Genomic DNA, 22,141 nt, shown 5'->3' on the forward strand with positions numbered 1-22,141 from the left:
GACCCACAGACCCTCTGAAGAAAGCAGACTGCTCCTGCAGGACCTGGGAGACACCCCATATACTGTGCTGGTATCCACAGCTGAGAGACCCATAGATGGTTCACATCACAGGAATCTGTGCAGACAACCCCCTGTACCAGCCCTGAGCCTGGTAGACTTGCTGGGTGGTTAGATACAAAAGATAGATAACAATTCTACCAGATATTCAAAGAAGAATTGTTACCCATCCTATTGATACTATTTCACAAGATAGAGAAAGAGGGAACCCTCTCTGATTTATTCCATTTAGCCAGCATCACCCTAATACCAAAACCAGGAAAGGACATAAACAAAAATGAAAACTACAGACTGATATCCCTGATAAACATGGATGCTAAAATCCTTAACAAAATACTAGCTAACCAAATCCAACAACATATCAATAAGACAATTCACCATGGTCAAGTGGGTTTCATACTAGGGATGCAGGGGTGGTTTAACATACGGAAGTCAGTAAATGTGATACACCACATAAACAGAATTAAAACAAAATCGCATGATTATCTCAATGGATGCAGAAAAAGCATTCAACAAAATCCAGCATCCTTTATGATTAAAACTCTCAACAAAATTGGCATATAAGGGATATATCTCAATGAAATGAAAGTCATCTATAACAAACTCACAGCCAACATAATACTGAATGGGGAAAAGTCAAAAGCGTTCCCTTTAAGAACTAGAACAAGACAAGGATACTCACTCTCACCACTCCTCTTCAACATAGTACTGGAAGTCCTAGCCACAGCAATCAGACAAGAGAAAGAAATAAAAGGCATACAAATCAGTAAAGAGGAGGGTAAACTGTCACTGTTTGCTGACGATATGATTGTTTACCTCAAAAACCCTAAAGACTCCTCCAGAAAGCTCCAGAACTGATAAAGAATTCAGCAAAGTTTCTGGATACAAGATTAATGTGCACAAATCAGTAGCTCCCCTATACACCAACAGCGACCAAGTGGAGAATCAAGAACTAACCCCTTTTACAGTAGCTGTACACATAGACACACACGTGCGCAGCACACACACACACACACACACACACACATACACAAACACTTAGGAACACACCTAACCAAGGAGGCAAAAGACCTCGACAAGGAAAACTACCAAACACTGCTGAAAGAAATCACAGATGACACACAAAAAAATGGAAATACATCTCATGCTCATGGATGGGTAGAATCAATATTGTGAAAATAACCATACTACCAAAAGCAATCTACAAATTCAATGCAATCCCCACCATAATTCTTCACAGAATTAGAAAAAAACAATTCCAAAATTCATATGGAACCAAAACAAAAAGCCCACATAGCCAAAGCAAACCTAAGCAAAAAGAACAAATCTGGAGGCATCACACTATCTGACTTCAAACTATACCGTAAGGTCATAGTCACCAAAACAGTGTGGTACTGGCATAAAAATAGGCACATAGACCAATGGAACAGAATAGAGAATGAACAAATAAACCCAAAAACTTATAGCCAACTAATCTTTGACAAAGCAAACAAAAACTTAAAGTGGGAAAAGGACACCCTTTTCAACAAATGGTGCTGGGATAATTGGCAAGTCACATGTAAGAGAATGAAACTGGATCCTCATCTCTCACCTTATACAAAAATCGACTCAGGATGGATTAAGGACTTAAATCTAAGACCTAAAACTATAAAAACTCTAGAAGATAACATTGGAAAACTCCTTCTAGACATTGGCGTAGGCAAGGATTTTATGACCAAGAACCCAAAAGCAAGTGCAATAAAAACAAAGATAAATAGCCGGGACTTAATTAAACTAAAGAGCTTTTGCATGGTGAAAGGAATGCTCAGCTGAGTAAACATACAACACAAAGAGTGGGAGAAAATCTTCACAATCTATACATCTGACAAAGGACTAATATCCAGAATCTACAATGAACACAAACAAATCAGCAAGAAAAAAATAAACAATTTAATCAAAAAGTGGGCTAAAGACATGAATAGACAATTCTCAAAAGAAGACATACAAATGGCCAACAAACATGAAAAAAATGCTCAACATCACTAATGATCAGAAAAATGCAAATCAAAACCACAATGCAATACCACCTTATTCGTGCATGAATGGCCATAATCAAAAAAATTTTTAAAAAAGTAGATGCTGGCATGAATGCAGTGATCAGGGAACACTTCTACACTGCTGGTGGCAATGTGAACTAGTACAGCCACTATGGAAAACAGTGTGGAGATTCCTCAAAGAGCTGAAAATAGAACTATCATTTGATCCAACAATCCCACTACTGGGTATCTACCCAGAGGAAAAGAAGTCATTATAAGAAAAAGATAGTTGCACACACATGTTTATTGCAGCACAATTTGCAATTGTAAAATCATGGAAACAACCCGAATGCCCATCAATCACCAAGTAGATAAAGAAACTGTGGTATATATAAGTGATGGAATACTACTCAGCCATAAAAAGGAATGAATTAATGACATTCACAGAGACCTGGATGGAATTGGCAACTATTATTCTAACTGAAGTAACTCAGAAATGGAAAACTAGACATTGTATGTTCTCACTGATATTTGGGAGCTAAGCTATAAGGATGCAAAGGAATAAGAATGATACAATGGACTTTGGGAGTTGGGGGTAAGCGTGTGAGGGGGCAAGGGATAAAAGACTACAAATAGGGTGCAGTTCATGCTGCTTAGATGATTGGTGCACTAAAATCTCACAAATTACCACTAAAGAACTTACATAACTGAACACCATCTATACCCCAATAACCTATGGAAAAATAAGTAAATAAATAAACAAACAATAAAATTTAAAAAGCAATGGGCATCTCTTGGGACAACTAGCAAAAGTGCTGCAAGACCAGGGTAAGAGAAAACCTTACCACAAGAAGTGAAAGTATGAGCTGGGGTGCCCAGCTGGCTGCCGACACCAAGATTAGCTCTGGCCACATCCACACAGTCTGTGTGCAGGGAAGAAATGAGAAATGCCACGCCCTGAGGCTGGACATGGGGAATTTCTCCTAGGGCTCAGAGTGTTGTACTTGCAAAACAATGATCATCGATGTTGTCTACAACGCATCCAATAACCAGCCGGTCCGTACCAAGACCCTGGTGAAGAACTGCGTCATGCTCATCAACGGCACACCATACCAACAGTGGTACCAGCCCCACTATGCGCTGCTCCTAGGCCACAAGAAGGGGACCAAGCTGACTGCTGAGGAGGAAGAGATTTCAGCAAAAAGTGATCTAAAAAATTCACAAGAAATATGATAAAAGGAAACAGAACGCCAAAATCAGCAGTCTCCTAGAGAAGCAGTTCCAGCAAGGAAAGCTTCTTGCATGCATCACATCAAGGGTGGGACAGTGTAGCCAAGCAGATGGCTACGTGCTAGAGGGCAAGGAGTTGGAGTTCTATCTTAGGAAAATCAAGGCCCGGAAAAGCAAATAAATCCTCATCCTTTCTGTCTTTGCCCATGTAATAAAAGTGTTTATTGTTCCATAAAAAAAAAAAAGACTGGGTTAGAGAAAGAATTTCATGCTAACATATAAGGGCAAGTGGAAACTGTGGGTGAGTTTGCCTATAAGAAGGAGTATAGGCTATATTGAGTAGGTTGGGTAGCTAATGTGTAAGAAAGAAACAGAAATACTTGTGAACAAGAGAGACAATGCCTTGCTAGGAGCATTTTTTACAATTTCCCTGAATGTTGGCAGGGTTTTTCTTTTTGATTTTTTTTTTTTCTTCAAGAAAATGCCAGAGCACTAAGAAAAACTTGAGGGCATATGATAAGATGCTGCTCATATCCAAGTGGAGATACAAATTACTCCAACTGGGAGAAGGTAAAAGAACACTCCAATAAGAAAATAAGAGACAAGATCCTAAATCAAAATAGAGTCACAGTATAGGACAGAGAGGGTGACGGTAACTGGGAAGAGAGTCATGTTCTTGCTTGGTGGCTATAAGGATGAATGCTGAAACAATATTCAAGTGTTACTCAAGTAATGAAAACCTGGAAGTAAGCTACATTGATTGAAATTTCCCATTGCAATTTGTATTTCTCTTACAAACTTGTGGTGCATGCTTGCACGTGAGGCACTGCCCATTTACCGGTGAGGAAAAAGAGGCTCCTCCATGATTTTCCAGCTAGACTCAGCACATTGTGCTACAAAAAGACTTGACTAACCATCTAGTTCATCTCTTGGTCTCCTAGAGAGAAAGCAACAACCGTTGCTCCAAAGGCAAGCGCAGTACAAGGTGACGTCTGGGAAACCAGCTGCCAAGTGTTGCCCGGTGGATAAAGGACTGAAGTGATGACCTTGAGAAGTCCCAGGTGGTCACCACATACCTGCCACTGACTGGGTGAGCTTGAACAAGCTACTGACATTCACTGGCCTCCGATTCCATATCTATACACAAGAGAGTTACCTAGTTTTGATAATTACTGGGGTTCTTTCTGGATCCAAAGTTTCATTACTGGAATTATTTCTTACTTGCTTACCTTCTTTTGGTCTTTAATATCTCCACCCTTAAGATGATTGAAACAGAAGAAATCGAAGTTCCCACCCAATATTTTTATATATTATTCCCAAATAGCTTTGGGGTGTGGGTGAGGAAATGTTTATGATAACTAAGCTAACAAAGCAGGGTAGAACAAAAATGTAGGGAGTAGCAATCCATTTATATTTTACAATGAGAACAGTCCACAGAGCTTTGCACTATCCAAGTGACACACAGGGAAAGCTGGTTTTTAGCTTAACCCATTTTGGAGTATTCCTATTTGTAAATTACACAGGTCGCATTACGTCCACTTAACCATAATGTTGCAGGTATGAAGCACTCTAGTGAATATTATTATTATTAACTGAATTACACTATGGATTAATAGTTCTCTGTGAATCAGAATTCAATTAAATTAAACACCAGGCTAAATGTAATAGAAACATTATGAGAATGTAGAGGAAGATTAGGATTCTGATAAAAGCCTTCAAGATGGAATAAGTAAGATTAATTTAGCAATAAATGTTTTTGAGTGTTTATTATACACACGTCTTTGTGCTAGGAGTTGTAGGATTTCAATTTTCTAATTTGAACTTGAAAGGAAATTTTACTGTATTTGGGGTTTTTTAATTGGGACCATTCTCGTGCCTACTAGGGAAGTTAAATGTTAATCTCTTAGCAGGAAGTACCATAACCATTTCTTTAGATTACTCTATGATAATATATTAGGCATATGAGGTTTCTGATTCAAAAGGAGTTATTTTTTAAATTTTTCTACAAACAAAACCAAACAAAAGCAGGTACTTCAAATTTCTCCTTGGACACCTTTGCCTTAAGCAAACAGTTTTGTTCATGCTTCCCTTTGAGCTTGCCTCATTCTTTGAGGCTGCACTGACATTTGCTTTTCACAAAGCAAGAAAGCCTTCATCGTCTTGTCTTGTTTTGCTGCTCCCTATCAAAGGCATGCTGGATGATGCCCATCAAAATCACAACTGCAGCTGAGTAACATACTGATGCCACCTACCAGGCTGTGGGTACTACCAGGGAAGGCTACTTAGCAGCTGCCTGAACTTTCTGAAATGGCCTAAAATTGCTCTTCTGCTTGGTCTTGCTGGTGACTTCCCAGGCGAAGGTAGTGCCCTGTTTTCCCCAAGGGAAATGCCTGAGGACATTGGTCCCTGGGAAGCCCACTGTGCCAGGCTGGCCTAGCTCAGCTCAGCCCAACTGCTGACTAAGGATCCCCCAGCTTCAGCAGCTGAACCACACAAAGGTTGTGCCTCCCTCCCACAGAGACAGTTTGTTGCTTTAAGTAGTTGCGGGCAGGCAGGAGGGTCTCTGAAGAGCAGTATACAATTCTAAATGGCTCTTTTTAATATCTATGAGTTTGAATCCCTAGCACATATCTGAACAAATACCAGCATAACTGCTTTCATTAAAAGGAAGAACTAATGTCCTTTCTTCAAAGAGACACCGTGTGTTTCCTAGGAAAACTCTAAACAAATAAAGTCTCATGGTCTTTAGACTCCTGTTTCTTGGCGTTTAAAAGATTACAGGCCTACTTTAGGAAAACTAAATGTTAGCAACCCTTTCTTAGAGATCACTAATAAATGTTATAGAAGGAGCATCAGACTTGGATTCAAAAGCCTGAGGACTGATTCTCATCCCTTCTTCTTGCCAAGTGTAAAAAATCAGGAAGGTTCATTTCACCCCTCTGGATCTTGGTTGACTCAACAGTAAAATGAAGATAGAGTAGTTGTAAAAGTTACATAAGATAATGCCAGAAACATAGTAAGACTTGATAGATATTCCAAGAACAAAAATCCTATCACGGGCCAGGGGCAGTGTGGCTCACACTTGTAATCCCAAGACTTTGGCAGGCTGAGGCAGGTGGATCTCTTGAGGTCAAGAGTTCAAGACCAGCCTGACCAACATGGTGAAAGCCCATCTCTACTAAAAGTACAAAAATTAGCCAGGCGTGGTGGCAGGCGCCTGTAATTCCAACTACTTGGAAAGCTGAGGCAGGAGAATCCCTTGAACCCAGGAGGTGGAGGTTGTAGTGAGCTGAGATTATACCCACTGCACTCCAGCCTAGGCAACAGAACTAGACTCTGTCTCAGAAAAAAAAGGAAAGGAAAGAAAATCCCATCAGGAACGTGAAACATTTCCTTACCAGCCTGGCTACCAGGGAGCTGCCTCGTCGTGATCTCATGCCAGTCTTCATGTGTTTCTCTTCTTTCGCGGCATGGGGATCAGCTTGATTCTTTGTTGTTGTTATTTCCCGTAGCACCAAGTGCAATCCTTGCACCCAGCAGGCATTCAATAAATACTAATTGGTTGATTGATTAAACTTGAATTTTAACACCATCTCAGCACCTTTGAGAATCAGAGAACCCCTTATGCAAACACTAAAGCCATTTACCCAGCAAACATAAGTTTTAGGAGAGCTTTGCTTCTGTCAAAAAAAAAAAAAAAAAAAAACCTTGGCTCTGGAAAGAGAAATACTTGGGTTCAAAACACTTTTGGTTTTGTCACATACTGAGTGAACTTGGACAAGTTACTCAAATGGAGGCAATCCAACCCATCCCATATGAGGGTTCTAAGAATCAAATAAGATACAAAGTGTCTAGTACATTGTTAGTGTTAAGAACAGTGAGGTTCTATTAAACATAGCATGAATAAATAAAATACACAAACATTAAGTTTCTTCTAATCATTCTTTGGTAGGTCATTTTTAATTAAACTGAGACATGTTATTCACATACTCAGATTCAGGTTGCTCCCACCCCCATCAATTTCAACAAGGGTATGCTATATAATTTGTCCAGCAGCTTTGGAGAGGAAACTTGGGGTTATAAAATACCCCGAAACTGTTGGTACATATAAGCAACAAATCCTTAAAGGTACTTAGAACTCTCAAATATTGGTTTGAAAGCAGGTAGTTAGGCTTTACAGGATAAGGATAACTGGTTATGTGAGCTGACGAGAACACTAACAGGCTGTCAGCAAATACTTCCCTTCCAGAGACGGTCTTGGGAACCTGCATAATAATGTGGAAACCAAATCAATGTTGGCAAAGCATTTTTTTTTCTTTGAAATAGGGTCTTGCTGTGTCACCCAGGCTGGAGTGCAGCGGCGCAATCTTGGCTCACTGCAACCTCTGCCTTCCGGGTTCAAGCGATCCCCCTGCTTCAGCCTCCCGAGTTGCTGGGATTACAAGTGTGCACCACCCTGCCTGGGTAATTTTTCTATTTTTAGTAGAGATGGGGTTTCACCATAATTGCCAGGCTGGTCTCAACTCCTGATCTCAAGTGATCCACCTGTCTCAGCCCCCCAAAGTGCGGGATTACAGGCATGAGCCACCATGTCCAGCCAGCAAAGCATTTTTCATACTGGCAAATTGCAAAGAACAGAATACTTGAGATGAAAAAAAATGGAGCATTTATTGGACACTTGCTCTCTACCAGTCATTGTACTAGACACATAAAACTGTTTTCCTATTTGATTTCTTACATTACAGAGGAACTTAGAGCCAGAGAGTTAAGACTGACCTGATATCACAGTGAGAGTTAATATTAAGGCCAGGATTAGAACCCAGAGACTAGTAAAAACATCTTAAACTCTCATTCTTTTCACAGCAATCTCTTACTCAACAGGCAGGAAAAGCCCTGCAATTCCTGCTCTACCAGAGTAGAAAGAAGCTCCTCCCCATTACCACTTCTCAGCACGGTTAAAGAATCCTGAAGAAGTTGCAACCCCTACTTTTACTCCTCCACCTCCATGTTCTACTAAAAGATGCTACACAGCACACGATGAAACTTAAACACAAAAGGGCAATAAAAAGGCCATATAAGGAACAAAGAATATCTAATTGATTGCCTTCATTTTATGCTGGAAGAAATTGAGACCTAGCAAAGCTAAATAATTTGCCAAAGGCACAAAAGAAGACAATAGGAGAAATATGACCCCAATCCCAGGGACCATATTCCAGTGTCTACTGGACAAGAGAACAAATATTCTTTTTTGTAACCTTTTGTCTTCTGGACACTGTAAATCTGTGGCTCCTGAACCTAAGCAAGCATCAGAATCATCTGAAAGGTTTGGTAAAGGCTAGATACATCAGACTCACCCCACAGTTTCTGATTTGATAAGTCCAGGTTGGGGCCTAAGATTTCCTCTGCAACATTTCCGACAGTCCTGACGCTGCTGGTCCGGAGACAACATTTTGAAAATCACTTTTGTAGAATTGATGCTTGTTTTCATGTTTTAACTCTTTACTTTAGAGCTTGAAGTTCCTCTTTCCAGCCTGTTAAGAAGACAACTATAAGTTCTGATCAAGCTTCACTGGTATTGCAAATGTAGAAAGAAATATTTCTGGGCAAGTTCAGTAGTCACTCCGGCAGGAAACCTTCTGGATATAATCTGTGCAAATCATGACAGGGCCTTGGAGGCAATGGAGTCTTTAACTTTGTCTATTCCATATTTTTTCAGAGACACCACTGGCAATCTATTAGAGCAGTGTTCACAACCTTTTCCATGTTAGGACATACCTAGGAAAGGATAATTTTTGTACCACACGGGAATAAAAATAGAGGCTCCTAATGGCCAGAAGTAGCCTGCCAGGGTTCTCTGGACACTCCAAGCCTTATAAAATCCTTGCCATCCACATGGCTAGGGGGATAAAAGCTTTTTCCAATATGAACTGATTTGTGGCACTTCAGTATGCTAAACATAAAACGCCCCCATATTAGCCTGTTCCTTTTTATTAAAGATAGCAATGGGATCCCAATGATCAAAAGTAATTAAAATATAAACATCTTAAGCAAGGAGAAAAAAATTGCCTGAAAGGGTGAATATTGTGGCTAAATAGTAACTAAGGAGACTAGAACTCACAGTATTTTCCAGTTCTTAGATTCTATGACTGCATCTTATTTTCTTTTTTGTTGTATAAGAATAATTTCATTTGATTCATTCTTCATGTCATTAAAACCCCCTTGATGCTGATTTCCCTGAGTCTGAGAAAACATTTATGTTAGATGTATCATTACTGGATATATCACTAAGAAATGATTCTGCCATTAAAAAAATATGGCCCATGCTTTCCTATTACCTAGGAGTAGAAGTTTAAGCTTACAAAAGGAGCTCTTTTAAATTCACTTAGACTTAGTTTCCATATGTCACTCATAGTGCACCCATTAAAAAAAGAAATAAGCTAATCTCATAACTTCCTGTTCTGCATATGACATTTATCACTTCCTGACTCCTCATGATACCTGTCCTTTTCCACTCCATACCATGCCTTAGTTCATCATTAATGGTGATGCAACTTTAAAAAAAAAAACTGATAGACTAATGTCTCTAGAATTTTCTTTCAGGCCTCCAACAACCATTCTGCAAGTTTTAATATCCATGCTCAAAAATGATCACTATATTCTAGTACCACTGGCCTATGATGATTACAAGATGTATTCTCAGTTCACAAATGTGAAAATATTTCTTAAATACATCTTAGAGTGAATAAAACATGGAAATTCTATTTAATATTGCTAAGAGCTCATGGAGAAGTAATGGCCTTGAGTTTCACAACGACCACATATTCTCTTTATGAAAGTGTGCCCTTCTGAATATAACAAGACCTGCTCATGAGATTTAAATCTCCTTTTCTTGGAGTCTTCTTTTGAAGGAAATCATACCTTTCTTTTGAAAGAATCATCTTTTGAAGAAAATTCTGAGGTACTTTTCTCAACTGCTGCCTCTAGAGTAGACACAACTGCAGATGATTCTAGTCAATTTCTTGGACGTGCACAGGGCTTAGCAAATCATATTCCTTTTTTGAGTAAGGTCTTGCTGTGTTATCTAGGCTGGAGTGCAGTGGCATGATCATGGGTCACTGCAGGCTCCACCTCCCAGGCCCTCCCAAGCAGCTGGAACTACAGGCACACACCACCATGCCTGCGTAATTTTTTTTTACAGGGTATCGCTATGTTGCCTAGTGCTCAAGTGATTCTTTCATCTTGGTCTTACAAAGTGCTGAGATTATAGGTGTGATCCACCACACCTGGCCCCAGATTGTTCTTTATGTGCCAAGCAATATTTACATGTCAAACAACTCTTTGCCAGCACTACAAATTAAGTATTGCCCTAGATTGTCATAAAACCATTACATCCCACCTTACTTCCAACAGGATTGCCAGCTGGGAGTCACACTGAAAGTCCCTAGGAAGGCAGCCTTTTCTGGGTGGAATAAACATCCATACTGCTAAGATATTTTTTATTCAAATCAGTTCAACAAGTACTTTGTCTGAAGTGCTTTGATATGCCCAGCACTGTTTTTTAAATTAATTTTTTTTAATTTTCAAAAATTATATACTTTTATAGTATATGATATAACCTTTTGATATATGCATACATTGAGGAGTGACTAAATCAAGCTAATTAACATACTTATTACCTCACACACTTTTTTTTTTAGTGAGAACATTTAAAATCTATTCTTAGCAATTTTCAAGAATACAATACTATTAACTGTGATCACGTTTCATAACAGACATCCTAAACTTAATCCTCCTCCATAACTGAAATGTTATTTCCTTTGACTACCATATGATCCAACAATTCGACTTCTGGGTATATATCCAAAAGGAATGAAATCAGGATGTCAAAAGAGATATCTGCACTCCCCTGTTCACTGAAGCATTATTCCCAATAGCCAAGATATAGAAACAATCAAAGTGCCCATCAATGAATGAATAGATACAGAAAATGTGGTGTATACACACAGTGGAATACTAATCAGCCTTCTAAAAAAAGGAAATCTAGTCATTTGTGAAAACATGGATAAACCTTGAGGACATTCTGCTAAGTGAAAGACGTGAGACATAGAAAGACAAATACTGCATGATCTCATATATGAAACTCAGTGCTCTTAAGTCTGGGTTGTTTAGGGGTGAGGGTTACTGATTATTATAGTAAAGACACTCAGTCCTCTCCTCAAAAAACTGATCCTTTGTCTAAGGAAACAAGGCTTGGTCATGTGAAATAATGAAGGAAAAACTGAAGATATAGGTAAATATCAAATATTTAATTGAAGTCAAGAAGTACTACAAATGCCAAGCAGATAATATTGGGAGTAGTTGTGGATTGTAGTATTGGCTGGAGTTATCAGGAGACATTTTATGACGAACATGGATGTAAGTTTGCTCCTGAAGGATGCGTGGAATTCAGTAACACAGAAGAACAGTTCAAAGTAAACATGAACAAAACTCCAGAGATGCGTACACAGACATGTAAACATGGAGTTAGGTGGGCTACATGTAGATGATCAAGCCCACACACGTCACCAAAGCAGCACAAGCACAGAGGTGTAAATGTTTAATGTGGACTTCATTCCATGATCAGAAGAATCTTTCTTGCCTCAGCCAGAGGACTTGGGAGTCTTGGAGTAAAAGTCTGAAAGAGTATCATATGAATATAATTGTCCTCAGGTACTTTTGTGGCAGGCCAGCTCTCATTAATGCAGGCCTCCATAACAACTGTTTCAGCACTGACTAAGTAGTTAAGTTAAATATTAAAAGCTGAAAGAGCCAGTGCCTTTATACAAAGGCTGGAATGTAACAAAAGCCCACCAAGAGTTTTGGCCAGGCATTTCCTGGGCCTTAAAGCATGACAAAATAATGAAGGATTCTTAACAGGACCTGTTTAGGATTAAATAAGTTTTATTGGGGGGCCTGAAGAAACTCCCCAGACCTCTGCACACAAGTTTATTGAGGGTCTGAAGGAACTCACCAAACCTCTGTGATTTAGCAGGAGACAAGATAAGGGTAATCATCCCAGCACCTGGAAGCATTTAGATTAAGTAAACTTACTGAGGCTCCAGAAGAAATTCTTCAGGACTCAGACCTTAGTTATAGATTAAAAGAAGTTAATCACTTATGTCTTTAGATGAATGCACACTTACACGTAGACATATAGCTTAGAAGGTATATAAGTTCTGGAAGACTTTGTAATTTTGAGTTGATCTGGTGATATTTTCCATGTCTTCTCCCTGTAACTGGTTACAGAAATAAAAAATCTCTTCCTCCCCATTTCATCTGCATCTCATTATTGGACCATAAGAAATGGCAGCCCAGCCCTCAGTTTGGCCTGGGAACACTTTCTCCATCTTCCAAGTATATGTGAGACACAGATAACACTAGATCAAGTAACAAAGCACTTAAGCAACTATGTTTTATATAACCAGATGCAGTTACTTTGAATTGTATATACCTGAATACACTCCACTTATCTATACCCATGGGTGGCTATCTTTGTGGCATTCATAATCCAGGTATATTGTCTCCATAAACCTACCTTAGTCCCTTAACAAAGGACATAAGATTAGAAGTTATATTCTCCAGACAAATAAAACCTGAATATCTTGATGTCAGGTATCTCTTATTACAATATAAAGTCATATTTATATTAAATATCCCCATTGATAGCCTTAGTCTAATTGTTCACAGCTGGGAGGAATTATACCACACAGGGTATATTTGTATTGATGTATGGAGGTATTTTGGTTGTCACAACTGGGTTAGGGGTTGCTACCAGAATCTCATATGTACAGAAGCCAAGGATGCTTCTAAACATCTTACTATGCACAGGACAACCCTCCACAAAAAATTTATTATTATTATCTGGCCCAAAATGTCATCGGTGCCAAGGTTGGGAAACCCTGCTTAACTCTTACCAGTTTACATGATGATTAAAATACACACACATACACTTAAAAAATGCAACCTCATTCTCTTTCCCTAAGCTAGATATTTTAAAAACTCTCCAAGAAGTTGTCTCAAATGGTTTTGCCAGCTGAGTACTTTTAAGTCCAAATAATAAAATACCTGGACCAATATAGCTTTAGAAAGAAGTAAATTATTTTGCATAAAGCTAGAGATAGGTGTATCCAGGATTGCTTAATTCAGAAAATGAGTGGCATTGGGTTTTCAGATACTTTTCTAGTTTTTGCATAAGTGGCTCTCCTCTCTGACCACTATAGTAAGTTGAAAAACTTTCCCCAAAACGTTATCCATGTCCTAATCTCTAGAAGCTGTGACTATTACCTTATATGACAAAAAAGGTTCTTTGCAGATATGATTGGATTAAGGAGCTTGAGATGGGGCAATTAGCCTGGATTATTAGAGTAGGCCCTAGATGGAATTTCATATATCTCTATATGAAGAGGGCAAAGGGAGATTTGATAACACACAGAGGAGGAGATGAGAAGACAGAGCAGCAGAGATTTGAAGATGCTGGCCTTAAAAATCAGAGTGATGGGGTCATAAGCCCAGGAATGCTGAGGGTCACCAGAAGCTGGAAGAGACAAAGATTCTCCCCCAGAGCATCCAGAGGAAACAAGACTTTGCTGACACCTTGATTTGAGCCCAATGATACTAATTTTGGACTTCTGATCTCTGTAATGGAGAGAGAATAAGTTTCTGTTGTTTTAGGGCTCCACGTTTGTGGTAATTTGTTACCAGCAGTCACAAAACTCCTGCCACAAATTCAGGTATCACTTCCTCATACAGCTGATTCTGGAAGAAGAGAGAGAACCTCTTCTCATGCATCAATAACTTTCTTCCCTAAATAAAAAAAAACAAAAGAGGAAAATCTTTCCCAGCAGCCTCCAGTAAGTTTTTCCATAGGATAGGTCTCAATGGCCAGAAGAATGTCACATGCCTACAGCCAAAACAGTCACAAGCAAAGGAAAATAACATAATCATGATTAGCTTCAATCAATCATGGTGCTTCCTCTAGGGCCCAAGGGAGGCCAATCTTTCCTGCGTGCATTGTTCTGCAGTGTTAAAACAAGACTTTGGAAGAATGGTCTGAGAGCTGTTAGCAGGCACCCAACAGTGGCAGTTTTCTTTACCCTGCCTATGTGGCCACATCTGCTGTGATGGTGCCAGGACTGCTCATCGTAGTCAGCAGTTCTCAAAGAGGCTCTCCACCACTACCACTGAATGGAACTCTGCAAGATGTCACTGCACTGCCCTTAGCTCCTTCATCCCAATCCCTGGAAATTCCTTTCCCCTTCATGCAATGGATGAAGCTCCTTGTATTAGACCTCATAGTCAAGAAATAAAGTTCTCCTCATTATGGGGAAGCTGTGATTTGAGATGAAGGTGATTTGTCACTGGAAAAGAGGTGAGTGGGAAATAAGATCAATACCTTCCTTGGATTCACTTTTACCTATATCTATTTTCTACAGACCTGAATTTTCACTGAAATTATTTTAGTAGCTGCAGCAGCCCAATCTACACCAGACCAACTTAGATTATTTCCAAAGGTTCTTGTGCCCAGCAGAGTTAAAGATTGCATCTCTCTCCTTCCTTTAAGCCTCTTCATCATTCTCCTTCAAGTTCTCACCCACAGCAGCAATACAGCATTAATAAAAGCCTAATATAGAATGTTCTTATTTCTCTGCTTTGATCCTGGACTGGGAGCAGCCAGGTCTAGGCTAGCAGCTGGCCCAGTGTAAGTATCCTCCCCCACACTGTGTTCCCTCTGTTGCACTAGAAGGGCATTAGGCCTGGAGGGCAGGAGCAAGAGACAGTATCCAAAGGTAACATGCCTACCAAATTGCATACATAACCTGCATTTCTTTTTCTGTCTTTTTTTTTTTTTTTGAGACACAGTATTGCTCTATCGCCAGGCTGGAGGGCAGTGGTGCCATCTCGGCTCACGGCAAGCTCCGCCTCCTGGGTTCAAGTGATTCTCCTGCCTCAACAAGTCACTGGGACTACAGGCAACCACCACCACACCTGGCTAATTTTTGTATTTTTAGTAGAGATGGGGTTTCACCATGTTGGCCAGGCTGGTCTCGAGCTCCTGACCTCAGGTGATCTGACTGCCTCAGCCTCCCAAAGTGCTGAGATTACAGGCATGAGCCACTGTGCCCGACCAGTAACCTGCATTTCTAAGGTTACCATGACTTGGTCACCATGAAGTGGTAACAGGAGAAAATACATTTGTCTATAAGGTGATGGATTACAGGTAAGAAAATATGACCCTGTCAACATCTGTACCATACCCATTTATTAATGTCCATCATAATAGTATAGGACCTTGATATGTATTTAAATAGTCTTATAAATAGACCTCTCATGCTTAGAAATCTCTTTCCAGCATTACTATGATAATTAATGCCTCTTGACAGATTTATCATTTTCTCATTCTATGAACATACTCTCAGTACCTCCTATGTCCAAGGTACATGGCAGGCACTGACTGGGATATAGACAGTCTCCAGGCACAGCCTGGAGAACGCTGTAGGAGTTTGCAGTCCACTGCAGCGCTCCTGCAATTTTTCTACTCCTGCTAGCTGCATACTTCCATATAGACTGTCTGCATATCCCCAAGGAAATTCTTTCAAGGGATAATTTCAGTAATTTGTTTTAAAAAAAACAATAGGAATACTAAAGTTTAAAAAATGTTTTGCCAAGCTTCACCCTCCTCACCCCTGCTGTGATTCTGATAAACACTCTCTGGGTGAGCCGGGCAGAATCTGTAGTCCAAAGACGTCCATTAAAGCTATGCTGCAATGAAGCCATTTTCCTCAGGGTGCCATGCTCATTGGCCTCCACAGGATAGAGACTCCAGCAGGGCACTCCCTCCGTGTGGTTATGATGAACACATTGTGCTCCCATAGACCCACGCACAGCACACTCCCCGTCATGCTTATTGCCAGACAGGGCTTTCTAATCACTTTGTGTTCAGACAGAGGTCCAGGAAGTCCAAACCCAGCCAAACAAAAGCAGAACTGCTCAGCAGAAGCAGCTTTAACAGGTGCTGTCAGTAAGGTCTTGCAGAACCTTCTATTGCTCCCATCCTGGGAAAGCATGTGTTATAGCAGAAAGAGAATAAGCTCTGGTGACAGGTCTGAGGTCACATCCTGGATCTGTCACTTACTGGCTGGGTTTTCTCAGATAAGTTAATGTCCAAGCTTCACTTTCATCTTTTCATTTCTTTATAAAATGGAAATTATCATCCTCATCATATCTATAGTTCAACCTACTGTTCAAAGGCCATTGGCAGTTCTGTCACTATTAATCTCAAGTAGAAAGTCTGAACGATTACTGAAGACAGAGTGTAGACAGGAATCTTCTTTGCTGGAGCCACTTCCCCAGTGGTTAACATTGTCTTTTTCCCCCTTCTCTAGATACAATCTAGAGCCCAGAAACCTAGTAGGATGTTGGATATTCCTTTGCATTTAGCTACTTGGATACCAAAGGGAATATAAATTCTAGCCAATAATTTCCTTCTTTCTTCCTATGTCATCAAGGCCGATTCAGCATGTAACGGAATGTGCAACCTCATATTTTTTCTAACCTCACAGAGTCTACAAAACCCTTTTAAATATAACTCTGGTTCTCAAATGTTTGCAACCTTCAGAAGCACCTAGAGGTCCTGTTGAGCACAGATTGCTGGCCTCATCCAGAGTCTCTGATTCAGTAGGTCTGGGATGGGGCCTGATAACTTGCATTTTTAACTCCTTCCGAGGAGATGCTGATGTGCTAGTCTGGGGTGCATTATCACAAAACTGTATTAAGGAAATAGGCAACTACCTATCAGTAATTGCAGACACCATGAATAACACTGCTCCCTGTACATTTCTTCCATTACTTGTGTTCTTTGGCTGAAGTTACTTTTTTGGATTTAAACAGCAAGAGTCCTACTAAAGTAAAACTATGTTACCTGTGACAAATTGCTCCAGTAGACATAATGGTCATTGTCATTTTATCTCAGACTTTTTCATTTAGATTTGCTTAGAAATCAGCAAATGTTCTCTTAAAGAGCCAGAGAGTGATATTTTTGGGTCTATGGGTTGTTCACTCTCTGTTGCAACTACTCTACCCTGCCTTTGCACAACAAGACAACCACAGACATGGGCAAAGGAATGGATTTGCTGACCTAGAGCCTGTTCAAGTTGGACCTGAGGGTCCAGACACCTGAGGGATTCTGATGAAAAAACTGACTCGCAGAGTGTTGTCAATCACAGTCACTCAGCTCTACATGTGGGAGGCGAGATCCACCCTGGGGTCCTCCAAAGGCTTCAGTTCCGTCACTGTCCCACATAGGTTAGGAACAGAGGCATACATTGTAACACTTAATACAGTGTTCTAGCTTCATTTTAGATTTCCATTTTTGACTCTGTTAATAGGCCTGAAGAGAATTACAATATTTCTAATATAATCTAAACTGCCACTTATTGAGTGTGCCATAGAATTTCAATTTTCTTTCATATTAATATTTGCCCACTGAATATTTAATAGAAATGAGAAATTATTTTTCTCCTTTTCTGATTACAAAAAGTACAGAAGAGTACTGTGAAAAACTCAGAAAGGCATTTGTGTTATCAAAATGCTCTCTCCCTGCCAAAATAGTCAGAAGGATACTAACCTTAAACCAAAAATGAATTATTGATACCGTCATGTTTGGATTCTTAGAATGGGAAAAAATATACATTTAAGGTATAAGGTATTCTAAATGGGGTTTGGGGGTGAGTCTCTCAGGTAGAAATTTGGAGAGCTGGACAGGGAGTTTGAGGAGAATACATATTCTCTCTTGTTTGCTTTTCTCATTCTCTTATATCTTAGAGAGACCCTCATTTTAGAGGAGCCTAAACCTGTTACACAACTTTATATGTTTAGAGTGAATTTCCTAGTTCTCAGCATAACTGAAATTAATAATGACCTCAATACCCTCAACTATGTTCTTCCTCTAAACTTAAGCAGATTATATTGACATAAATCAAATTTATACACATGCACACATACATGCACATGACAGATTGACATTTTATATATTGTTTACATAAACTACATATATAATTTATTTATAGGCACAAATAGGGGAATGTGATATGATATCCAAGTGTGTTACATAGACTTACTAATTTGAAATAATCATAGAATCATTTGAAAAAACAGGTTGAGCAGGGAAAACAAAAGATAGATAGTAATAAATTTTTATATCATGTTCTCATCTTTCCCAAAATTATTGTTTAATTGCAAGTCACCCACCACTGTTTGGAATAACAATAACATTAATGAAATGGCATTTACACCCCACACCAGATACATAGCAAGGCCAGTGAAACTTAGTGATGAGGAAAAAATACAAGATTTTTTTAAAACTGTCATAAAGTATATATAAAAATCCTGTGGCGGTTTGACACAAAAAGACGGGGGTTGGAGGAAGAATAATCTAAATGTTTTCTCAGCTTTTTTTTTTTTTTTTTTGAGATGGAGTCTGGCTCTGTCGCCCATGCTGGAGTGCAGTGGCCGGATCTCAGCTCACTGCAAGCTCCGCCTCCCGGGTTCACGCCATTCTCCTGCCTCAGCCTCCGGAGTAGCTGAGACTATAGGCGCCCGCCACGTCGCCCGGCTAGTTTTTTGTATTTTTTTTTTAGTAGAGACGGGGTTTCAACGTGTTAGCCAGGATGGTCTCGATCTCCTGACCTCTTGATCCGCCCATCTCGGCCTCCCAAAGTGCTGGGATTACAGGCTTGAGCCACCGCGCCCGGCCTCAGCTTTTCAAGTTTCAAAAAATTGGAAAATTAAGAAAAATTTTCAAAAAAATTAATTTTAGAAGAATGCTATATCACAAGTTGGAGGCACATAGGAAAATCCCCATATGAGCAATAAATTTCAAAATATTAGACTAGAGAGATTAGTCTGTGACTGGGTCACACTAAAAAAAATATTGTCAGGAAAGAAAGGAATAGTCTAAAAGATACCTTACTGGTCACAATCCGGACATTCTTTCATTCGTCTAACTTTGTTTTGTTCAGAAAAACAAATACACAAGTCAAATGGAGAGAAAACCTTGATGGTAATTCCTAGAAAAACTGATCTAGAAAGTTTATTTCACCCCTGACTTTATATGAACCAAACTATGACTTTTTCTCCTTAAGGCAAATACCCTTTTATATGGAGTCGGTAGAAGTATAGCCTCATTGTCCCCAGCTTTAGAGGGGAAATGTCTGTCATCTCTCTCAATCCCCTTGCCCATACACACACCCTACCCCACAAACTCACCTCCTCAGTTCCCCCAGGAGTCAGACTATATCTAGACGATTCTCGGCATGGTTTAGATGTCTATCCCCTCCAAGTCTCTTGTTGAAATGTGCTCCCAGTGTCAGAGGTGGGGCCAGGTGTTAGGTGATTGGATCTTAGGGAAGGATCTCTATTGAATGGTTTAGCACCATCCCCTTCATAATGAGTTCATTCTTTCTTTTTACTTCACATGAGATCTGGTTGTTTAAAAGACTGGGACCTCCCCCATCCCTCTTTTGCTCCCTTTCTCACCATGTGAGGTTTCTGCAACCTCTTTGCCTTCTACCATGACTGTAAGCTTCCTGCAGCCTCACCAGGAGCAGAAGCTGTCACCATGTTTCCTATATAGCCTATAGAATTGTGTCCCAATTAAACCTCTTTTCTTTATAAATTACTCAGCTTCGGGTATTTTTTGGTAGTGACACAAAAATTGACTAATACAATTCTGTTTAGGTAAATGCATATTTTAATAATTAGAAAAAATATAGAGGATGAAACTAGGGGTCCAAATCTGGAAACCATGTTCTATGAGGAATGACTAAAATTACTTAGTGAAAATCATCTTGGTGGAGGGTGGGGAAATCACTTAGTGGAATGTGATGGATGCCTTTCAGTATCTGAAAAGTCACGTTACAGATAGAGCCATCAATTTGCTCTGATGGTATAGAGAGAGTTGAATGAGGGTCAGTGTGCATTTGGATGGAGAAATCTGTTTAGTAAATAATGAAGAACTAGAGTTACCTATAGTCAATTATTTTGTAATGTAGCAAACGTCGTTTCATCTGAAATACTCCAAGAAAGGCTGATAACCACGAGCCATTGATGTTGTAGAAAAGATCAAAACGTTGTAATTCAGCTTTACTTCTTATCCTTGAATCCTCTCCATAAACGTCCCGCTATGCGATCACTCAGCTTATGACAGTACATGTCCACTGGGAGAAAAGGCAACCCTTTAGGAGAATAATGGAGCTAGATTTGTATTTCTTACAGTGTAGTTGCAGGCTCTCTGCATCAGATTACACAGTTTGTTTATCAAAACATTCCATCATCCCGCACTAGAACGTCCGGATGGCCCCAGAAACCTGGATAGCCCCAGAAACCTGCATTAATAAACTCCTCAGATAACTCTGATGCATGTTAGAGTTTGAGGCCCATTGAACTAGATAAATATAAATTTTTCCTGATGCTAAGAGACAATGATAAAGAACATTGGGATAGATTCTGAATATCCCCACAATGATTAATTCAGTGCTATAAAGATACTTTAAGTGAATGGACATTTGCAAGCTTTGAGGTCATAGTAACCTAATATTTAATGAAGAATTTTCTTCTTTCTATAAAAGAGTACATGGATCTTTCTCTAATGCCAGGTTCCATAATATGGTTTCCATGGACTGTGACAAACTAGGACATTCTAACCTTACATGAACACATTCCCAGTTTCATTCCAAACAATAGACACCAAGCATCACCACTGTGGCAAATGACAATTTGCTTCTCAGATCTTGAAACAGAAGTTTAGAACTGGAAGATATCAAACTTAACTCTTGTCTAGACCTTTGTGGAAGCACCTGCCTACCTATACCGGCAGGATCAGGCCCAGCCTGATCGAGTCATGGGGTCTTTTCATATAAGTTTTGCAGAATTCAAGCCTCACATCCCCTTCATTCTTACCTCCCTCTTTCTCTGGTCATAAATCTTTTCAGGGAGTGACTTAACAGACATGAGAAACCACAAATCACACTCTAGGAATGTTGAAGTCTCCTCACACAATCATATGTGGAACTATAGAGTCCTTAGATGCTAAGGACTTAAGTCAGTTTTTTAAGTATTTACAGAGCACCCACTTTACACCTGGCATTGTAATTTCAGAGGTTAAAAAAAAAGTTGAATCAACCAGTAGAAAAAAATTGAAGTTCCTTGATATTCACTCCTAAAATTCTCACCCTGGGGAAACCTTCTTACCTATCAGCAAGGAGTAATTTTTATACCTTATAAACTTCCTTACCTATAAACTGCTCCTTCACAGGAAAAATAGAGATCTAATATTTCGTTTTCCCAAAAGAACAGTTCCCATCTTGTTGGATATGGTCTCTTCCTTTATTAACTATGGGCCTCAAACATGTGAGTATTACCCTGATTCACCCCGATTTACTGACAATGTTGAGGAGTGACTGCTGACTGAGTTTCTCACCCCAGATGGGACAACCTATGATGTTGCTGAAGCATTTTTGAATTTGGATGGAGAAATTGACTTTCAATCTCGCTGTGGAGGCAGGGGTAGAAAATGCAGGGCATCCAAGTTGCTGGTGGCCATGTTCCCTGCTCTGTAGAAGAAGGTAGTCTGTGTCAATACAGCCAACATATGGACAGAAGAAAGATGAGCAGGTGGTATCCAGGCTTCGTATCCAGTCACACAGAGGATTGACTGTTTGTCAAGGCAGATGTTTGTCCTTCCAACAATATAACTAGGTGCAGAAAAATTCAGTAGGTTCCCTTCTGTATCTAGCTAATTTGAA

At 39.7% G+C, this 22,141-nt stretch overlaps 1 pseudogene; it reads left to right on the forward strand.

Moving 5' to 3' along the window:
• Window positions 1–2,855: 2,855 nt before the first annotated feature.
• LOC105518136 lies at window positions 2,856–3,483 on the forward strand (annotated as a pseudogene).
• Window positions 3,484–22,141: the final 18,658 nt, after the last annotated feature.

This window comes from Colobus angolensis, unplaced genomic scaffold (genome assembly GCF_000951035.1).
Source record: "Colobus angolensis palliatus isolate OR3802 unplaced genomic scaffold, Cang.pa_1.0 Scaffold312, whole genome shotgun sequence".
Classification (NCBI taxonomy): Eukaryota; Metazoa; Chordata; class Mammalia; order Primates; family Cercopithecidae; genus Colobus; species Colobus angolensis.